Below are 18,708 nucleotides of genomic sequence, written 5' to 3' on the forward strand. Positions count from 1 at the left end.
CCCCGCCCCCCTTTCTCCCGGGGCCGCGTTTCCCGCCGTCCCCTCCCCCTCCCGCGGAGGCCGGGGCCGGGCCGGGCCTCATTAATCAGAGGCTCGTTGTGGATGCAGCGGAGGAGATGCCACCCAGGGCGGGAAAAGGGGCGCGGAGGAGGGGCGGGGGCGGGCCGCGGCGGGGAGGGCCCTTCCCTCGCGCCTTTGACTCAATTAATTGGACTCCGAGCTTCCGCCGGGGAGGGGCGCGGGGAGGGGAATGGCAGAGGCGGGGGCCGCGGAGGTCGGGAGCTGAGACGGCCGGCAGGGGCGGGGCAGGGGCCGGTGGCAGCACCCTTCTCCAGCCCCTCGTGGCCCCCGCTCGCTCCTCTCGCGGCCTTTCCGGGCGATGAGGGGCGATGAACTTGGCCGCCTTTCGTAGCCCTCTCCCCGATTTCGGTGAGCGATCCCGCGCCAAGCTCGGGGTGCGCGCGAACCCGCCCGCGCCTCTCTGCGCTGGGCGGTGCCGGGTGCCCGGCCCGCGGGGGTGGCGGGCGCGCGGCCCGGCTTGTTTACGAGCATCACAGTCGTCTCTGGCGAGCTCCCGATCGATCGCGGCTCTGCGCCCTTCCCTGGGAGGAGGGGGGCGCGGGCGTGGCGCCCCGGAACCCCGCCGCGCGCCGGGGGCGCCCTTCCCCCGCACCCCGCGGTCGTGGGCTCCTTCCGGGGCGTCATCAGCGCCATTCACTTGTCAGGTTCTCGGGAAGTGGAAGTCGACTGTTGGGGATGTAATAGGAGAAAGGAGGAGGACGTGCCTGCGTAGGAAAATGCGGTTTCCATAGCGCTGGGAAGAGGGCGGGCCTCCGGGACAGCGCGGCGCTGGAGCGGTCCCCGCGGCGGGCGCCCCCCTCGCGCACAGGCGTGGAGTGGGCGTCTCCGTACCTGCTAGCGTGGCGCAGGCGGCAGCTGCGCGCGGAAGATGCCCTTGAACTGCTTCGAATGTTGGTATCTACGTGGCTTTAGTGACTTTGAAAGTCGATGACAAAAAGCACCCAGACAATTGCATCTCTTAAGTGATAGTGAGGGCCACTCTTGAGGGCGGGGATTCCTCTAGTTCACAGCAGAGCAGGTTGCAGAAAGACAGAAAATGTTGTCTTCATGAAATAATTTGTGACAATAATTTATCTCCTAATCTTGTTTTTAAAATATTAGCTCCCAGAATCATGTCTTTGAATGCCTCTACAATTTACAAAAGTCTTTGTTTTGAATTTAATGAGATTTTAAATCTGAGGAAAATAATTTAAGATTGTGATTTTTGAAAGGATGAAATATCTGTTAACATTTGTATAAAAGGCGACGTAAAGACTAGTTAACTTTATGCGCTAAGAGATCCTGAGAAAAATCATAACATTTATATTTTTAACGTGCATATAGTTAGGACTACTAACTAGTAAGATACATTTGGGAAGAATAATCAGTATAGCGAATATCATAAAATTTGCCTCAGTTGCATGTAAAGTCAATCTATTTTTTTTAACAGCTTTAAACATGATATTTAAATGAATGACATTTTAGGTGTGTGCACCTCTGTACCTGTGTGTATGAGAGTGTGTGCATGCTGGGGCACTGCCCTTAGTCTTTATGGACATTATACTTTGAATTTCTGTTTATAAATTTTGTCACTGTTTTTATGTTGACAAATATTGCCAAGCAGTTTGTCTACTCAGAGAAGAAACATGAAGAGATTCTTATCTTGGAGCTTGAAGAAAATGTGGCCCAATCTTATTGGCTTTGTGATGATTTACATCCCACTTTATGAGAGATGGGAATAAGCCATGACCTCATATAGTGGGTGATGGTGATGGGCCTCCTGGTGTCAACCTCGTGTGATAATTTCTTCTGAGAAGTGCGTTATGCAGTTATTTTATTTTCGATTTTGACTCAATACAAGAGTAGACTTTCATCTACATGTGGGGCGTCAACTTGCTGTTCCCATCAGATGTCAGCATGTGTCACCTGTGCTTTGTTTTCCTTAAGGCTGTGCTGGCATGAAGTTCCAGTATTTGGGTTAATGTGTCAGAAACTCTAAGTTGGTGGTAACACCTCCCCCTGTGCTGCCTCTTGCCAAGCTGGGGCAAAAGAGGGAAAGGTGCAGAATTCTAGCCATGTCAGTGACTCTCATATCATGACTAGGACAAGTCTACAGCAGATGGCACACCATTCGTAATTCAGAAGTCCTAGAACCTCCAAGTTCAAGTGTAGGAAGTCTAATTTCAGTTCTCATTACCAGTCAGCCCTTGGAAGCATCAGTTTAAAAATGTCATTGGAAATACCCCATTCTTCTCCACCTACCAGCTCTTTTTCTTACCCGCTTTGTATTGCTAAATAAGCTGTTTACTTATTGGAACTTGTTTCTGCACTTCGCGATCTTCCAACCTTTCTCCCATACCCTTCAGCAGCAGTCAGCTAATAGCACTTGCCTCTGAACTCTACATGCAGGATTGGGTGCTGCTTGCCTGGCCTAATGCCAGTGAAAAGCCCGGATGCAGGTTTTCTCATAGTTCAGGACCTTTTGCTGGAAGCTTGCTTTCCTTCCACAGCTAACAAAATGGCCACATCTTTTAGCAAATAGGTTTTTGTATTTTGTTTTTGAATAGACATATGCAATAATGATACTTTTACTGCTAAAGGTAAAGGTCCTTTATGGAATAATTTGTCATAAAAACATTAATTTTTAAAAAATGTAAAATATGTTACAAATCCATAATACAAATACCAATACTGATAGTAATAGTGAGCCTTGTTAATTTTGTTTCATGTAAAAGAGGCATGTATAGAAGAAGAAAAGTAGATCATAATTCACTGCTTCTGAGGTTTTGTTCTGTTTAATTCTTTATCCTGCCGATGTTTGAAACTATTGTGTGTCTAGGTGAACTCAATCTAAAATCTGACTAAGCAGATTGTTCAGTGGAATGCTCCATTGAGAATAGTTCTCATTAAAAATGTATCTTTGAAGGTACAGATTTTAATTTCTCAGGTTTATGTCAGAGGATATATTTAATCCTTAGAAAGAATGGCAACATTTTGTCCTCTTTTAATATACTAAATAATGTGGTTCAGGAACTCATTTAAATTTTTTCTGTTTCTCTGATGAATGAACTTTGCACAGACTTTTGCTCATCTGATTCATTATTGCACTTTCCCAGCTAGTTTTTCTGTGCAAACCTATTTGCTAATATGTTTCAACTGAAATTGCACAAGAATTTTGTAACATGCTAACTCTGTGTGCAACAGAATGATTTACATGCAAGAATGTAACTGCTGTTTGGATCATTTAGTATCTATGAATGGTATTGCAAACATTTAAAGAATCAGGATTTGTCAATAGATTTTATCACTTGGAAATTATAAAGACTTTCCACTATAATATTTATTCTGCTCATTCAAAATATCAACTAAATGATTTCTTTCCTAAGTACTTATTTCTGGAGGGATTTTCTAAAATGCTTATTTAATGTTCATATATAATAGAGCAAAACACTATAACTTTTAAAACAATAATTGTTCTGAAAAGTGTATGAATTGAATTGATGCTATTTAGAAAAATATCTGTGCAGCTAATTCAATATTCATAGCATTTCATTTAAAATATAATTATGTCAAAGATAAGTGCTCAATTAAAGAGTGAATGCAGTTAGGAACTTAATATTCTTATTCACACCTCTAGATTTTATTATGTTTGAATTGGAGAATGTACTTCTATATTAAAAACAACAACTTTTTAAACAAGATTTGCTATGACTGAAATAAAACAGGACATATGGGGCTGGGGGCGTGGCTCGGCAGCAGAGTGCTTGCCTAGCACAAGGGAGACCTGGGTTTGAGCTCCAGAACCGCCAAAAAATTACATAATAATAGCTGTATAACATTACTAAGCATAGGAAAAATGATGCAACCGCTCCTTCTTAGACCAGCACTTTTCCATGCGATGCTTGGCTCCTGTAATATACACTCAAATTTTGCATGACTAAATGGATGCTCTGTGTATTATTGCTGTTCTAGCTGCCAGGTTAAAATGTTTTTGTTTTGGTTCGTCTTTCTTGCAGAGCAGAACAAAATTGTCTGCTTCTCAGTCTGCACATCATGAGCAGATGACATTAAAAATGTCTCTGAAATGACACAGCTATATTTTCTGGGAGAGGGCGGGGGGGGATGCGCAGTGGAGATAGCTGGGAGTGACCTTGTGCAGAGTACAAATGTTGCAGGAGGGGACCGTCAGCCCGTGTGCATCCAGCCCACTGTTGATTCTGAGAGCCGGCTCTCACCCTGGTTTGAAACTGCTCAGGAGGTAACCGCAGGGCGGAGCCTCCTGCTGCCCACCAGGTGACCTCCTGTGTTCTTCCAACTGTCTCCTCCTCAGAAATCTTGCGCTTTGCTGCACTTGTTTGCAGGCTGCTCCTAGGTTTGCTTGGGAGTCTGGATTCTAGAGTTGTTTTGAAATTCAACCTAAAGATAACAGGAAATGTGACCGCTCTTGTGCATGCTGCCACCCACTGGCAATGTCTCTTCCCAGGCAGATTCCAGGGAGTTGCCACAGCCCCCGCGGTGGTTACTCATGAAAGGTTGCTTACAGGCTAGTGTGAATTGGGGGAGGAAGTTGATACAAACAATGTGAGAAAAAACAAATATTGATAATGAATGACTAAGAGCAGTTATCAGATGACAGGTGAGGAATGGGTACATTATAAATGTGGTACTTTTTTAAATGAAGAAATAACTATCAAGCTATTTTATTTACATTTTCTAAAACATTTTATGTTCTAGTTTTCATATCCACTGATCAAGAATTGTTGAATGGAAAATGTATATAAATTTTAATTTATAGTTTTAGAAAGCTAGTCAAACTAAAAAACAAGAATCTAGATGTAGGGTGTTGTTTTTTGCTGTTGTTTTGTTTTTGGTATTTTTACTAGATCAAACATGAATTGCAGTCAAGATTTGCTTGTCTTGCAAGCTAAGTTGTTATTTTGTTTCCCCATGCATTTACCTTTAAGTCTCAGATTCTTTTTAGAATAAGCCAAAGTCATCTTGAAAGATATTGAAAAACAAAATTTTAAAAAGTATGGATGGGAAAGAAAATGTATATTAAAAACGATAAATAACAAGCATATTCTCAAAACTATAAATTACAAATGGCAATAAGTGTCGAATGTGACTGTCATTTTGAACAAAATTATTTGGACTCAAATACTCATGACTAATTGTTAATTCCAATGTACAAACTGCATTTCCTTCTTGAATTACTTTGGTCTCAGTTTGGGCAATGCAATTGATGGAGATATTCAAGGTGATGAATATGTTTAGCCAGAGCTCTTGTTCAGATAGTGAGGAGATCCAAAGACCTGATTAATTTGTTTTCAATTATGTGGTACCTTTGTCTATCAATGGGAAAAAAAAAAAGAACCCTGATATATAAAACATCAGTAATAGTAATAATTAGTGTGAGTAGTTTATCACTGTGCTCATGCTGTGACTGCTGATTGTTAGTAGTTTAGGATAAAAAATATCATACTCCCATAATGCAGGTATTATGAACTATGATCATAACACACCTGGGAACTGAGCCAAAGTCTTGATTCTTGCATGGGTAATGTTTACCAAGGTACCTGTGAGACCACGTATCTACACAATGATAAAAAGGACAGTTAGTTATTCATGTACATGGTACAACTTTTTCCTTATTTGGAACGTTTAAAACAAATGATATTAACTAAACTAAAGTAACTTAAGGGGCTACGCATTAGTGAGGTTCACAAGAAAGTAAATAAAACAACAACTTGTGAAATTCAGGCAGATGCTTCTTATTGCCATTTTCGCTGACTTGGCTGAATGCAGATTTCAGTTCAGATAAACACTTTCTAAGAATTATGACTTGAAGGTAAGCATCGGCCTGCATTCTGATGTTTGCTCCTTCTTTATTTAAATTTTCAGATGCCAACCTATCTTTTTTTTTTTTTTTTTAGCATCCTGCTGAAAGGGGAAAAGAATCATATACTTCAAAAATCTTGAAGTTATATCTCATACTGCAAGGACACCTTTTTAGGTAGTAAAAGTAAGATGTAAAAATTCATATTATCCCCAGTTAGCAAGCAAAACAAAACACAGAAGATGAGATACACTGGATATTTTCCTAATTTTATTTGGGTAAATTTGTATCTAATTTTAAAATCCTTTCACACAAAATCTCCAAAACAATTTCCAATGGGTGCTCAAATCCCTCATGATGTGAATGTCAAAAGAAATTATATACAAGTAATCATCTATGTCTCTCACAATTTGAAATATAAAAATCAGCAAAGATTGAATTCCTAAGCATGTGTTCAATATTTGTTAAGTTTCAGACTTTAGGAATTATCAAGAACATAGGTCTTTGCTCCTTTGGTTTTTATCTAAATAACATACTATTTTCCTTTCATGTTTGACAAATTACTTTTTTTATTTGTACCTTTTGTTACAATATTATCATATAATTTGAAAACAAAAAGTGGTCATCTATGATCATAACCATTAGCTGGCACATTTCTTTACTGTCGAATGTTTATTTAACTTCTTAGTCTTGCCATGTTTGCCTCTTCTTGCTAATGGTAGGTAGTAGGGAGAGTGATTTTCACCTTTGAGGCTGGACAGTTTCACAAAGTATCAAATACCACATCAGATTTTATATTTGCGAAAATTCCAGGAAAAGATGACGTAAAGATAAAGAAGAAAACATGAATTGAACTCCACCTTGGTTAAACAGATTTATCTTCTCGTGAAAATTATGTTTGCACTAGGAGGAAAGACAAAGGATAAATAAGACCATAAATAAGACCAAGGAGAAGGTAAATGGAGGCAACTTTAAAGTGGATCTTTCTTTACACACCTTTTATTTTAACCTGCTGATTGAAGGTGAGAGTCCTGGTTGATGGGAAAGTGGCCTTGAGCTGTTTCCAGTGCTTCAGCTTCAAAGGGGCCCCAGGTTTCCACCTGTGCGGAGATGCCGAGCGGCTTCCACAGAAGCTGCCCAGGGGCTGAGCTCTCGGTATTGGCTTCACGGTGTGAGTGGTTTTCCACACCTGTGTCCTTCATTTCCACACGTTTCTCAGGTGTGATCACAGGGTGGCTCGCTGCTTGTCTCTGTTTCTTTTTTCTTTCTCCCACTGCTTTCTTAGGAGCGGAAAACCCTTTTTTGTGCATTCAGATTTGTTTTGGGGATGGTGATCACAGTTTCCAACATAATAGTGCACAAGGAGCATGGTGCCCACTTCACAGATAAGGGATGTCCATTTAGAAGCAATTCATGGTACTTTAACCCTGTCCTCGCCTTCCAAGTTATCGGCCAAACATTTCAAGATAAGGAAGAGAGTAAATAGTCCATAAACGGCATGCCATGGGAATGAGTTCAGCCAAGCACTGGTGATTCTATTTAGTTCATTTTAAGGTTGCGTTTTCAAAAGTGATGCCTGGGTCCAGAGAGCAGGAGGCGTCCGCCAGTGCACGGCGGTGCTGAAGACTGCTTCCTGGTTACATTATCTGGTGATGTCATATCAACCCAGTGGCATATTGAATTCTGTCAAGTTCATCCATGTATCTCAAGCTTCTGCTTTGTGCTAGACACTGTCTGGTCCTGAGGACAACAAAATGCAAACCTGTACCTGTGTCTGCAGGAGACATGGTCCTCCCTCTGGTCGCCACCTCCTCTGTGTTAAGTCCACCATGCATGATTCTAGCAGAGCCAGTTCTAGGAGTTGTGCTTGCAGAAACCCACCGGAGGGTGTGTTCTCCCCACAGCAGAGCAGCCTTGCTTACTTCCTGCTACAGAAGAGGTGGGCTCCCCAAGCCAGGTGTCAATTGAGACACCTGCCCCTCCTGCCTGTGGGTGTGGCCTCTCCACATTGCTCCAGGAATGAGGAAAGCCTTGCTGCTTGCTGTCCATGATTCTCTGACCCCAGTGCCGTGCATCCTGTGCTAGCATTTGATTATGGGTACCAGGCTCTTTCTCTTCTGAGGAAAACGGAATGAGATCCCAGACCCCAACAGTATCCCCAGGAAGCACTCGGACTAATGGGAGGTGGAGACCCTATTTGCAAATAGCCACATCAAGGTAGTGTACTTTGAAGTTGACATCTCATGGCAGTGAGGGGCAAGACAGATGAGGGCGACATAACCAGAAAATACATCCACATAGAAGTTGGATCCCTGTCATCTTTTACTTACGTCCCAGGTGAATCAGAGAATTAAATATTAAAATACGAGCCCCCAAAACTTAGGAAAAGAAGAAGAAAATTGTAAATTTGACTTTCTAGAATAGAATTAAACTCTGTAAGGAAAAAACAGTAAAAAGAAAGTTAAAACCTGGGAAAAGACATCGCTGCCAATATCATGGGTGAAGTACTGATTGTTCATCTCATGTCTTAAGAGCTGTAAGATAACAAAGAGACCAGAAATGGGCAATCTGAACACAAAGTTCCTAGTCGCCAAAGTATGTGTAGAAAGCTGCCTATGCTGTAGCGTAATGCGACAATGAAGATTGCCACTACAGCGGGTCAGATATTTCACCTAGCAGACTGGCACACAACAAGAAGTCAAACTCCACAGGATGTTTGCAGACTGTTGGGAAGTGGGTTCCCAACCAAAACTGCAGGTGGTGTAGACAGAAGCCTCACCTGTGCAAGGTAATTGGATGGCACCATCAAAACGGCCAAAACCCAAGTGCCTGTATCCTTGTTTTAACTCCTAGCAATCACTCTGCGTTGTGACAAGATCTCTTTGCAAGGGTACCCACAGCATATTGCTGGGTCCAGATCTGTCCCTTGAGCTCTTGTTTGGAATAGCAAGTTTGTGATTCCCTCTTCAAAGGACCTGCCACATAGCAGATGCTCTCTGTGACAGAATTGGTAGGCTTTTTTGGGATTGTATTTCTGTAGTATTTTCTTTCAAGTGTGGATTTTTTTTTTTTTTTTTTTTTTTTGGTAGGGGGTTGAGATTATTGAAAAGTGCACAGAAACGTGTGTGTCAAGGTCCTTGGGGTCTCCTGCCGGCGCGTCACACACAGCCAGAGAGCGTTTGCTGTTTCATTTTGTGCCCTGTCTCATCTTCTGGGAGCCATACGTCGAGGATCTGGTGGAGCCTGTCCACTCGAGGGGTGAAGTGCTGCCTCCCAGGGTCCTGGGGGCTTGTCTCCTCATGGACATGTGGTACATGCCATGGAGTGGTCTGGAAAGAAGGGCATCTGGGAACCTGACAGAGGAAAGAGGCAACTGAGCCGCAGGCTGCAGGTGGAGCCTCCTGCTTCTGGGAGTCACTGCTGCTGTCTCCCGGGGACCCGGAGGTCCTTCGCGAGCCGTTCTGTGTAATCTGGAAAAATGTCTGTGACTGCGTAGGATGGGCAAGTGGGTATTTAATAAACATCTCTCTACTTAGCTTCAGAAGAGCAGTGGTTGTTTTTTTTTTAAATCATTGCTGGTGAGGAAATAAGGAAAGTCAAAGATGGCTGAGGCTTTTTCAGAGAAACGAGTATGCCTTTGCAGGGAAGACAAACAAACTATAAAGTCTCAAGTCTGTTTCTGACATGCCATTATAGTAATCTAGAATTTATTTCTACCAATTCCTAGTTTTACCACTACAAGGATGAAGTGTGTAATCTTTGGAGCTAGAGAGTATCTGTGGGGTTATTTGGAGGATGGGGCTGGGCCTGGGGTACCAGCTACTCTTGGTCACTTGAGTAAAGTGCAGCTATTCTCAGTGACCTTTTGTCTGTGGATTGAGAGCTTGTATTGCAACGGAAACAATCTTTTTCTTATTTTGAAGTCACTTTCCATATAGTAGAAATGAATTCTCTGCCCATACCGTCATACTTGCTTCCCAAACTCATGTTCGACTGGGAGGGATCCTCAATTTAGAAAATTTATACCCAAGCAGAGGTTTCCTTTGAACATTTAAACAATATCTGACCTGGCAAAGTGGAAAACATTTTCAGTTGAAAAGCTTAATAAAGAGAACATCACCAGTATTTTAAGTTCTTTGGCCAGCTTTCTCACTGTCTTAAATTTTGTTTATTTTTCATCGGCTGCTTTGTGGTTTTACCAAATATGGATGCATTGTACTGTTATTTAAGCATAATAGAAACATCACCGTAAGTATTGTGTTCTTCTGCAACTTGCTTCTTTTGCTCAACATTCTTGGTGTGTTTAATTGGGATATAACCCACACAACATAAAAATATGCAATTCAGTATTTTTTAGTGCATTCATGGCATTGTGAACTGTCTAAATCTGGAACTGTTTTCTTCTTTTTCCTTTTTATTGTACAGTTTAATGTGATATTTCCATATATGCATGCATCATGAATTGATCGTTTATGGGGAAAGAGCCTATTAGAATAATCCCAAAAATGGCGCCGGGGAGTAAAAGGGAAACTTAAGGCACAGAAAGAAAGCTAAGCAACTTCCTCATTCTTGGGAGGGCTAGGATCAATGCTCCCTTGTATGGGAAAGAACGGCTTGTCTCTCGCTCATTGGGTGACCTTTAAGGCATGGTGTACCTTTGTGGTTTTCCTCTATATATTCTGTGCCCCTTTCTTTAATAAACGCGATCCTGCTTGACAAGTCTCCCGTCAGCGGTTGTATGTTCTGACCGCACCGCTTCCTCACTTGCACGCCCGAAGTTCGGACCTACTCTGCGGCTCCACAAATGGCGCCCAACGTGGGGCCCCTGTAAGTATTCCCCTCCAACTCCGATGAAGAGCCACTCCGCCTGGGAATAGAAAGGGGGCGTGACGGTGATCGTCCGGCACTCTCCCTGCTTCCCTGGAAGGGGGAGGAACGCAGCCCGCTTAGGTTCTTTTAAAGAGTCGCAGCGGACCTCCAGGCTCCATCTACTCCCTCAGAGAGGCTAGTAGGTTCCCCCACGAAGTCTCAGGGTGTAAAAATCAGGTTCTTCACAGGGGAGCCATCCCATCATGGGTAATGCCAACAGTAACCATGACCCTGCCCCCAAAGCTCCCCGACTAATGTTGAAGAGCAGGGGACTAGAAGTTAGTGATCAGGCCGCGGATCAGGTATGGGCCGCTGTCTTAGAGTTAGCCCCTTGGGTCCCCGCTTCTAACCTCCTCTCTAAGGACACCTGGAAAAGGGTAGAGGAGCTAGCTACTAAGAGGGAAAAACATCAGGGGGTGTCCCTCCTTTAGGGTTCTACCCCATGGCAAGTGCCCTTAAGATGACCTTTTCATCCGGGGAGGACCAAAATCCTTGGGCTCTAGAGCCCCCTCCTAAGGACATCACAAAAAGAAAACAGAAGGGACCTTCTGGCTGTCCCCTAGATATCACCTTGTGCCTCCTGAGCCCAACACCTCCCCAACAGGCCAACAGATACTGGGAAGGACCCCCTCCTGCGTATTCGGGGTCCCCGGCCGTCCACCCTTGGCTCCGCCCCAGGTGGAAGAACAGGCAGATTTCCACGCTTTACCTGTCCTTATCAAAACAACACCCAGGTTGTTATCGATGGCCAGGGGAGGCCCCCACAGCCTCAAACTCTACCCCGTTATCTCCCCTCCCCAGAGTTTTCACAGGATGGCTGCACCTCCTTGAAGCCTCCCAACTGACCGCACCCTTGTACCCCTTGAATCCTCGGGCAAACAGCACCCCTTATGAGCAGGCCCATGTCAGCAGGTTCTTCGGGCTTATCCTGTCACTTGAACCCTGGAGGAAATCGCCCCGACCCTTGGTCCCCCTGGGAGCCCAGGGACTTAAAAGAACTAAGGAAAGCAGTTCAGGAAGATGGCCCCAACTCCCCTTGGGTGGAAACCATCTTACAGGGGCTCATACACCAGGCCTGTACTGCACGAGACTGGGTTGACCTGGCCAGAGCGTCCCTGTCCAGCTCCGCCTTTATAAAATGGACAGCCCTTTTTAAAGAAGGATGCAGAGTTCAAGCAGAAAGAAACTAGGCCGCCAATGCTGCCATTCCCCTTACTTATGGTATGCTCTCCAGGACAGGTGACAGATATTCCACCGGAGCTCAGCAGGCTGCCCTCCCTGCCCCCTACCAGGATCAAGTCAGGGCAATTGGCCTAGCCGCTTGGAAACAGAACAGGGACCTACCGAGTCCCCAGTCGGTGGTATGCAACAAAAGGCTAACGAGGAGTTAGCCGACTTTATCGATCGGGTTGAGAAGTCCCTAAGCAGAAAACTTCCGGGGGGACCCCTTAGAGAGCAGTTCGCAAAATTAGTAGTATGGGAAGGAATGACCCCCGAGCGTAGACAACATTGCGCCGGCCTTAAAGACTCCTCTATGAGCCGGTGGATTATAGCTACCAGGGATACTGGGTCCCCCCGCCACCAGGCCAATCTCCAAACCCAGGCTTTAACTTCGGCCCTCCAAGCCCAAACAAAACCTTTCTAAAGTCCTAGTCCAAGCCCTTACCCCTCATTCTAATCAAGGCCTAAAGTGCTTTGCTTGCGGGGAGCCCGGACATTTTCGGCGGGACTGCCCTAGGAAGAGTCATCAAGGAATAGATTCAAGAAGGGCACCACCTAAAACCCTGCCTAAGACTCCTTGCCCCCAATGCAAAAAGGGTTTCCATTGGCAAAGGGAAGGCCACTCTAAGACTGATAATATGGGGAAGCCACTTGATCCTCGGCCTTTAAACTCCTAAGGGGGCGCCCTCCAGCCCCGTTACCCCAAGGAGGTGCCTGGCAGATATCTACCAAACATCCACAAATGGCCTGGACCATTCCCCTAGTCGAGGGTTTAAGGCCCAAGATGACCATTTATATCAATGGAAAGCGATTCCACTGTTCAGTGGATACCGGAGCTGACAGAACGGTTTTAAGGAAGGAGGAAATTCCCCATGATTGGCCCCTTAAGCCTGGTCCCAAAGTCATGGGAGTAGGAGGACTAACTAATTCAGAGGAGACAGTTTCCTGCCTTCGCTGGAAGGATGCCGACGGGGAGAAAGGCACAATCCAACCCCTAATAGTGGAAGGACTTTTAAACAATTTATTGGGGCAGGACCTATTAGGTCAAATGGACGCAGTCATTACAACAAAGCTTTGTATGAGGATATTCTAGAGGATGAGGAAATGAATAGGCTGCCAGACTCCTTGGAGGAGAGTGATTTTTTTTACCTTCAGAAACTATAGGGGGGAACCACCAAAAATACCCAGGGCGTACCCCCAATGCTAAGGGCCACTGCCCCCGAGACCCCTCCCATTAGTTGGACTGATGAGGACCCTGTCTGGGTGGAGCAGTGGCCACTTTCCCAAGACAAACTCTTAGCTTTATAAGAGATTGTGGAACAATTATTAAAGGAGCAAAAAATTCAACCTACTAATAGTCCTTGGAATACCCCCATATTTGCCGTAAAGAAGGCTTCAGGGAAATGGAGAATGAGTCAAGACCTAAGGGCGGTTAACGCCAAAACGAAGTTATTTGGAGTCCCCTTGCGGGGACTCCCGTGGGTACCTGGAATACCCTCCCATTATTATTTAATAGTCATAGACCTAAAAGCTTGTTTCTTTTCCATCCCCCTCCACCCCCGGGACAGAGAAAAGTTCGCTTTCTCCATCCCTAGTGTTAATTTTTCCCAGCCCGATCAAAGGTTTGAATGGATGGTTCTACCCCAAGGAATGGCCAACAGTCCTACCTTCTGTCAGAATTATGTTCATCAGGTGTTAGCCCCCCTTCGGAACCAAGCTTCCTCCCTCTTATACATCTATATGGATGATATCATCCTAGGTCATACAGACCCCCTTCGATTGGAAGGCTTATTTAATAGAGCTTCTCGCCTCCTGCTAGATGCAGGTCTCACCCTATCCCCTGACAAAATTCAAAAGGTTACCCCCTTTAAAGTACTTGGGGCCCAATTAACCTTGTCACAAGTTTCTCCATTAAAGCCATCTCTAAAGGTTCCCTCCACTCTCTCTCTCCCTGATTTGCAAAAATTGTTAGGTGAAATAAATTGGTTAAGACCCTGGGTCCCCATTCCCACTGCCAAACTGGCCCCTCTCTTCTGGCTCCTAAAGGGGAAGAAGCCCTCAGATGTCTTTCAACTTACACCTTCTCACCTAGAAATCTTAACCGAGTTCAATCAGTACCTCCAGCAAGCATGTGTAACTCGGTTTGACCCCACAAAGCCCCTTGCCTTATGGATTATCATAAAAGATACCCATGTTTGGGGCGCCCTTACTCAACAGGGCAATATCTTGGAGTGGCTCCACCTTTCGTTGGGAGGAGCACCCCGGGTCTATCCCCTAACAGAACAAATTGCTGATTTAATCCAAAAAGGGAGAACTAATTCTCTCAGGCATTATGGGGCGGGGGGACCTCAATCCATCATCATCCCGTACAAATTACAAGACATTAACTGGATCTCTACCCACAATAGCCGAATGGCGTTGGCCCTCGAGGGTTTCCTGGGCACCATCAGTTGTCACTATGGGCCATCCAAATGGATAGGCCCCTTCCAAAAATTAGAATGGAGTTTCCCTGCTTTGTGGGCCCCCAACCCCATACCCAATGCCCCATACGTCTTCACAGACGGAGGAAAAAGCGGGGCAGCTTTCATAACATATCAAGCATCCAACCAAGCCTTACTTAATAAGGGCTTTCAAGAGATATCAGGTTCCGCCCAATATAAAGAGTTATTTGCTGTACATTAGCACTCCAAGCTCATCCTGAGGATTTCAGTCTTATTACTGACAGTTTATATATTGTCAATCTTTTACCTTACCTTGTAGGAGCCTTTATTAAATGGGACAATAACTCCACAACACCATTAATGATCCAAGTTCAAACGCTTTTGGAAGGACGAGGCGCCCAAATTTACCTGCAACATGTTAGAAGCCATTCCCTTCTCCCCGGCTTCTTTGCTCACGGCAACGCTTCCGTTGACAAAATGGTCTCCCGACTCTACGTACTTACTATTCTAGAGGCCTCCAACCTTCATGAGCTTACCCATGTTAACTGGAGGGGACTGCATAATCGATTCCCCACCGTCCCAATGTCTGACCTCAAGAGAATAGTACACACATGTAAGTCTTGCCAGCCATATCTAAAGGTTTCCCCACTCCAAGGACCAGGGGTAAACCCTAGAGGACTCAAACCTAATGTCATTTGGCAGACCGATGTTACTCATTACCCCTCTTTTGGGAAGCTTAAATATGTATTTGTATCAATTGACACCTACTCACAGGCCTGTTGGGCAACTGCCCACACCGGAGAAAAAACAAAACATGCTCGGTCTCATCTTTTGCAGTGTTTTGCCACTCTGGGCCTCCCAAAATCAATCAAAACCGATAATGGCCCATGCTTTACTAGTTCTTCCTTTAAGGAGTTTTTAAGCCTATGGGACATACAACACACCACAGGTATTCCCTACAATCCTCAAGGACAAGCCATAGTGGAAAGAAATCACCAAAACCTTAAGGCAGCTTTAGACAAGCAAAAGGGGGGAGACACCCCACACTTGAGGCTTCTGATGGCCTCATTCACCTTCAACATACTAGACATACAAAAAGGACATACAGAATCAAGGTTCAAAATTCACTGGGGTGACCCTACCCCCAAATCGTTGGCCAAAGTTAGATGGAAGGACCCTATGGCAGGATTATGGCAAGCTCCTGATGATTTTCTAGTTATGGGACGAGGTTATGTATGCGTGTTCCCTCAAGAGGCCCTGTCTCCAATATGGGTTCCTGCAAGAAATATAAAATTTTATCTGCAGGGAGAAAACCTCCCACTTGCTGACCAACAAGGAGAAAAAATGCAAGTGATGGATAAACAAGATCCACTCTTTGAAAACCACATGCAAACGTAAAAAAGGAAGAACACGGCCAAAGTCTCGTACACAACCATCAAACAATTCTTATTCCAGTCTTCAAGGGCTAATCTCCCTTGAGAAGATCTTTTCTGTTCTATCTCTTACAGATCTCAACAATGAACCGCTACCAATTGATTGTCCTGGGCTGCTTCATCGCCCTTCTCCTGGCCTGGTCCTGTTTATAGTGACCACAGCCTGATACACAGCTCTGCAAGCTTCTCGCAACACCAACTGGACCGCCTTCTAGTCACCCAAAGTGAACTACTGAACAAACTGCCTCCTCCTACTCATAATGATCTTTCTCCTTTCACTTCTCCCACTCCTCCTCCTTCAAGTGGGCGCCAAACCTCCAACCAACCCCATGGACGCCCATATCCCTCGCCAGATCACCTGGATGATCATCAACTCACAGACAGGTTCTCTCGTCAACTCCACCTCTAAGGTCACCACCCCATATACCTGGTTCCCCACTCTCCAGTTTGACTTATGTGATCTAGCAAGGGGCGTCTGGGATGTGGGTGACTGGGTAGATAATGAGGGATGCCCCGAATGTGGCGGGAAAAGAGGATGTACCCTCCCTCTAACAGGAAGTCCCCGAACACCGGGGTGCTCCCATTTGATGAAACGGAACGCCCTATTGAATACTCCCTTTTATGTGTGCTCCAGAGGTCGCCGATCCAATAATGTCCTACAAAAGTGCGGGGGAGCCCAAGATTTCTTTTGCAAAAGCTGGGGATGCGAACACACAGGAACAGTATCATGGGTTTCCCATACAGGGCTAATAAAAGTTAACCGGGTCGCTGCAGTACGTCTTTCTGCAGACCCACGATATGGGGCTTGTTCCAACTATCACTGTAACCCAATTCAAATTAATTTCACCACCCTAGGGCGCTCACCAACTATAAACTGGAATAATGGTTTACTTTTTGGGCTAAGGTTATATCAATCTGGATATGACGAGGGGCTCCTTTTTACAATTCAAAGGAGGGTTCTCCCCCAGTCCAAGGACCCCACTCCACTAACGAAGAAATCTCTGCCCAAGAAGCCTCATTCTACTGACCCTCCTTTACTGTCCACCTCTCCTTCATTCCCCAATGGTTCCCTCTCCCCGTAATCATTTTCATCACTCAAAAAACCCTCCCAAATCCTTGTGCCCAGGAGTCTCATCCTGATTTCTGCCTCCAGCCCCTGCCAATCACTGTGTTCTGTCTCTAGTCCGCATTGGGCTTTTGAGCAGCATCTATATTAATGTACGTAGCTGAGTTCATTCAATTGTAATAAATACGTAACTGTCTTTCATATCTGCTAGTTGAAGTATAAATCATGCATGGTTGTTTATTTTTAAATTTTAATTCTAACAGTATTTTTAAGTATATCTAATAATAGCATTTTTAAGTATATTTAATAATTTCATGCATTTTAACAGTAAAAGTTCCTCTTAGCCATCACTCCTCATGCACATTTATGTATTCTCATGCAGGCTGTTTTGGACAAAGGAGTAAAATTGCCGGTTTTCGTCCCACCTTCAATTTTAATGCATATTTAAGAATTACTTTCTTAAGTAAGTGAACGAGTTGAAAATTCCACCAACAGCATTGACTCCTACATTTTCCCATTGATTTAGAGGCAGAATCTACAAACACCCCGAGTACTAATGCTTTAGACCAGTGTTTTGTTTTTTTTCTCCCCATTCTCCTAACGTTGTCATGAGCAGCCATTCCGAATTTCATTCAAGTCAAATGTGTCAGCTTTCCTTTGGGATTTTATGTTTTGTTCATTTTGTTCAAGTTTTTTTTCCTACCCCAAACTCTCAAGTGTTTAACCCTGTCTTTCCTTTGTGGGTTTGGCTTTTATTCACCAGTCTCATGTGTTCATGTGCCGCATAACTGGCTGCAGTCACTTTCCCCTCATTTCTGAAGCACGTGCTTAGTCTGCGGCTCTCTCACTGGCCTGAGATGATGCCTGAGTCTCCTGGAATCCATGGGCAGTTGCTGGTCCTCTGTTCTTTTCCTCTTGTGCTTTGTTTGCTTATTCCTAGAGCAACATGACGCCATCTTAGCGGCTGCATTTCTAAAGCCACTCTCCCTGGCTGCAGACCCTGCCTTCACCTGCTCTTCTTGAGCATCTTGGATACTGGCCACCTTTTCCTTATTCATTTTAGAATCAGCTTGTTAGGATTTAATGAACCACCTTATTAAGATTTACATAAATTAAAAGACTGAACATCTTCAAGTTAACTGAGTTCTCCTACCCACACACACGGCTCATCTCCCAATCTACATAGGGGACTTTACAGGTCTGTGTAGTTTCAAATTTTCCCCATTGAGGTCTTAAACATATTTTCTTAGATTTATTTCTTGCACATTGCATATTTTGTTACTCAATAAATAGTAGCTGCATAAAATTATATTTTCTTTGTTGCTTGGTATGGAAATGAAATTGAGTTTTAAATTTATCTTATATTCCCCAAATTTGTTCAACAGTCTAATAATTTGAAAATGTAGGGAGGGGATTTCCTTGTAGAAAATAAACAAGTAATGTTGTTCTCGTACCTTCCTTACAAATTCTTGCCCCTTTGCCTTTCACACCTGAAGGCATGGCTGGAGCCACAGATTGGAGGTTCAACGGCACCGTGTCCGTGTCTTCAGGCCTGTTGAAAGCAAATGCTTTAAATCTGCCATTTGGTACAATGTTTGCTCCTAGGATTTCACAGTTTCAAAAAAAATTATTATTATTTTTCAGTTTAAGACATTTTCCTCCAAGCTGAGTGTGGTGGTGCAACCTGTAGAAGCCAAGGCAAGAGGATCAAGAGTCCAGTCTGGGCAACACAGACCACCCCCAAACCCACTGAAAAAGGAAAGAAAGGATAAAAGCTCTCCT

General features: G+C 44.3%; 1 long non-coding RNA gene across 1 annotated transcript in view; it reads left to right on the forward strand.

Annotated features, from left to right (window-relative positions):
• The first annotated feature begins 274 nt into the window (after window positions 1–274).
• LOC306659996 overlaps window positions 275–18,708 on the forward strand; it is a 46,108-nt gene continuing 27,674 nt past the window's right edge. The window contains exon 1 of the long non-coding RNA XR_013763521.1: window positions 275–429. This is a non-coding gene — a long non-coding RNA (uncharacterized lncRNA). The remainder of the gene's footprint in view (window positions 430–18,708) is intronic.

Source organism: Sciurus vulgaris (assembly GCF_902686455.1).
Source record: "Sciurus vulgaris genome assembly, chromosome: 4".
In the NCBI taxonomy this organism is placed as follows: Eukaryota; Metazoa; Chordata; class Mammalia; order Rodentia; family Sciuridae; genus Sciurus; species Sciurus vulgaris.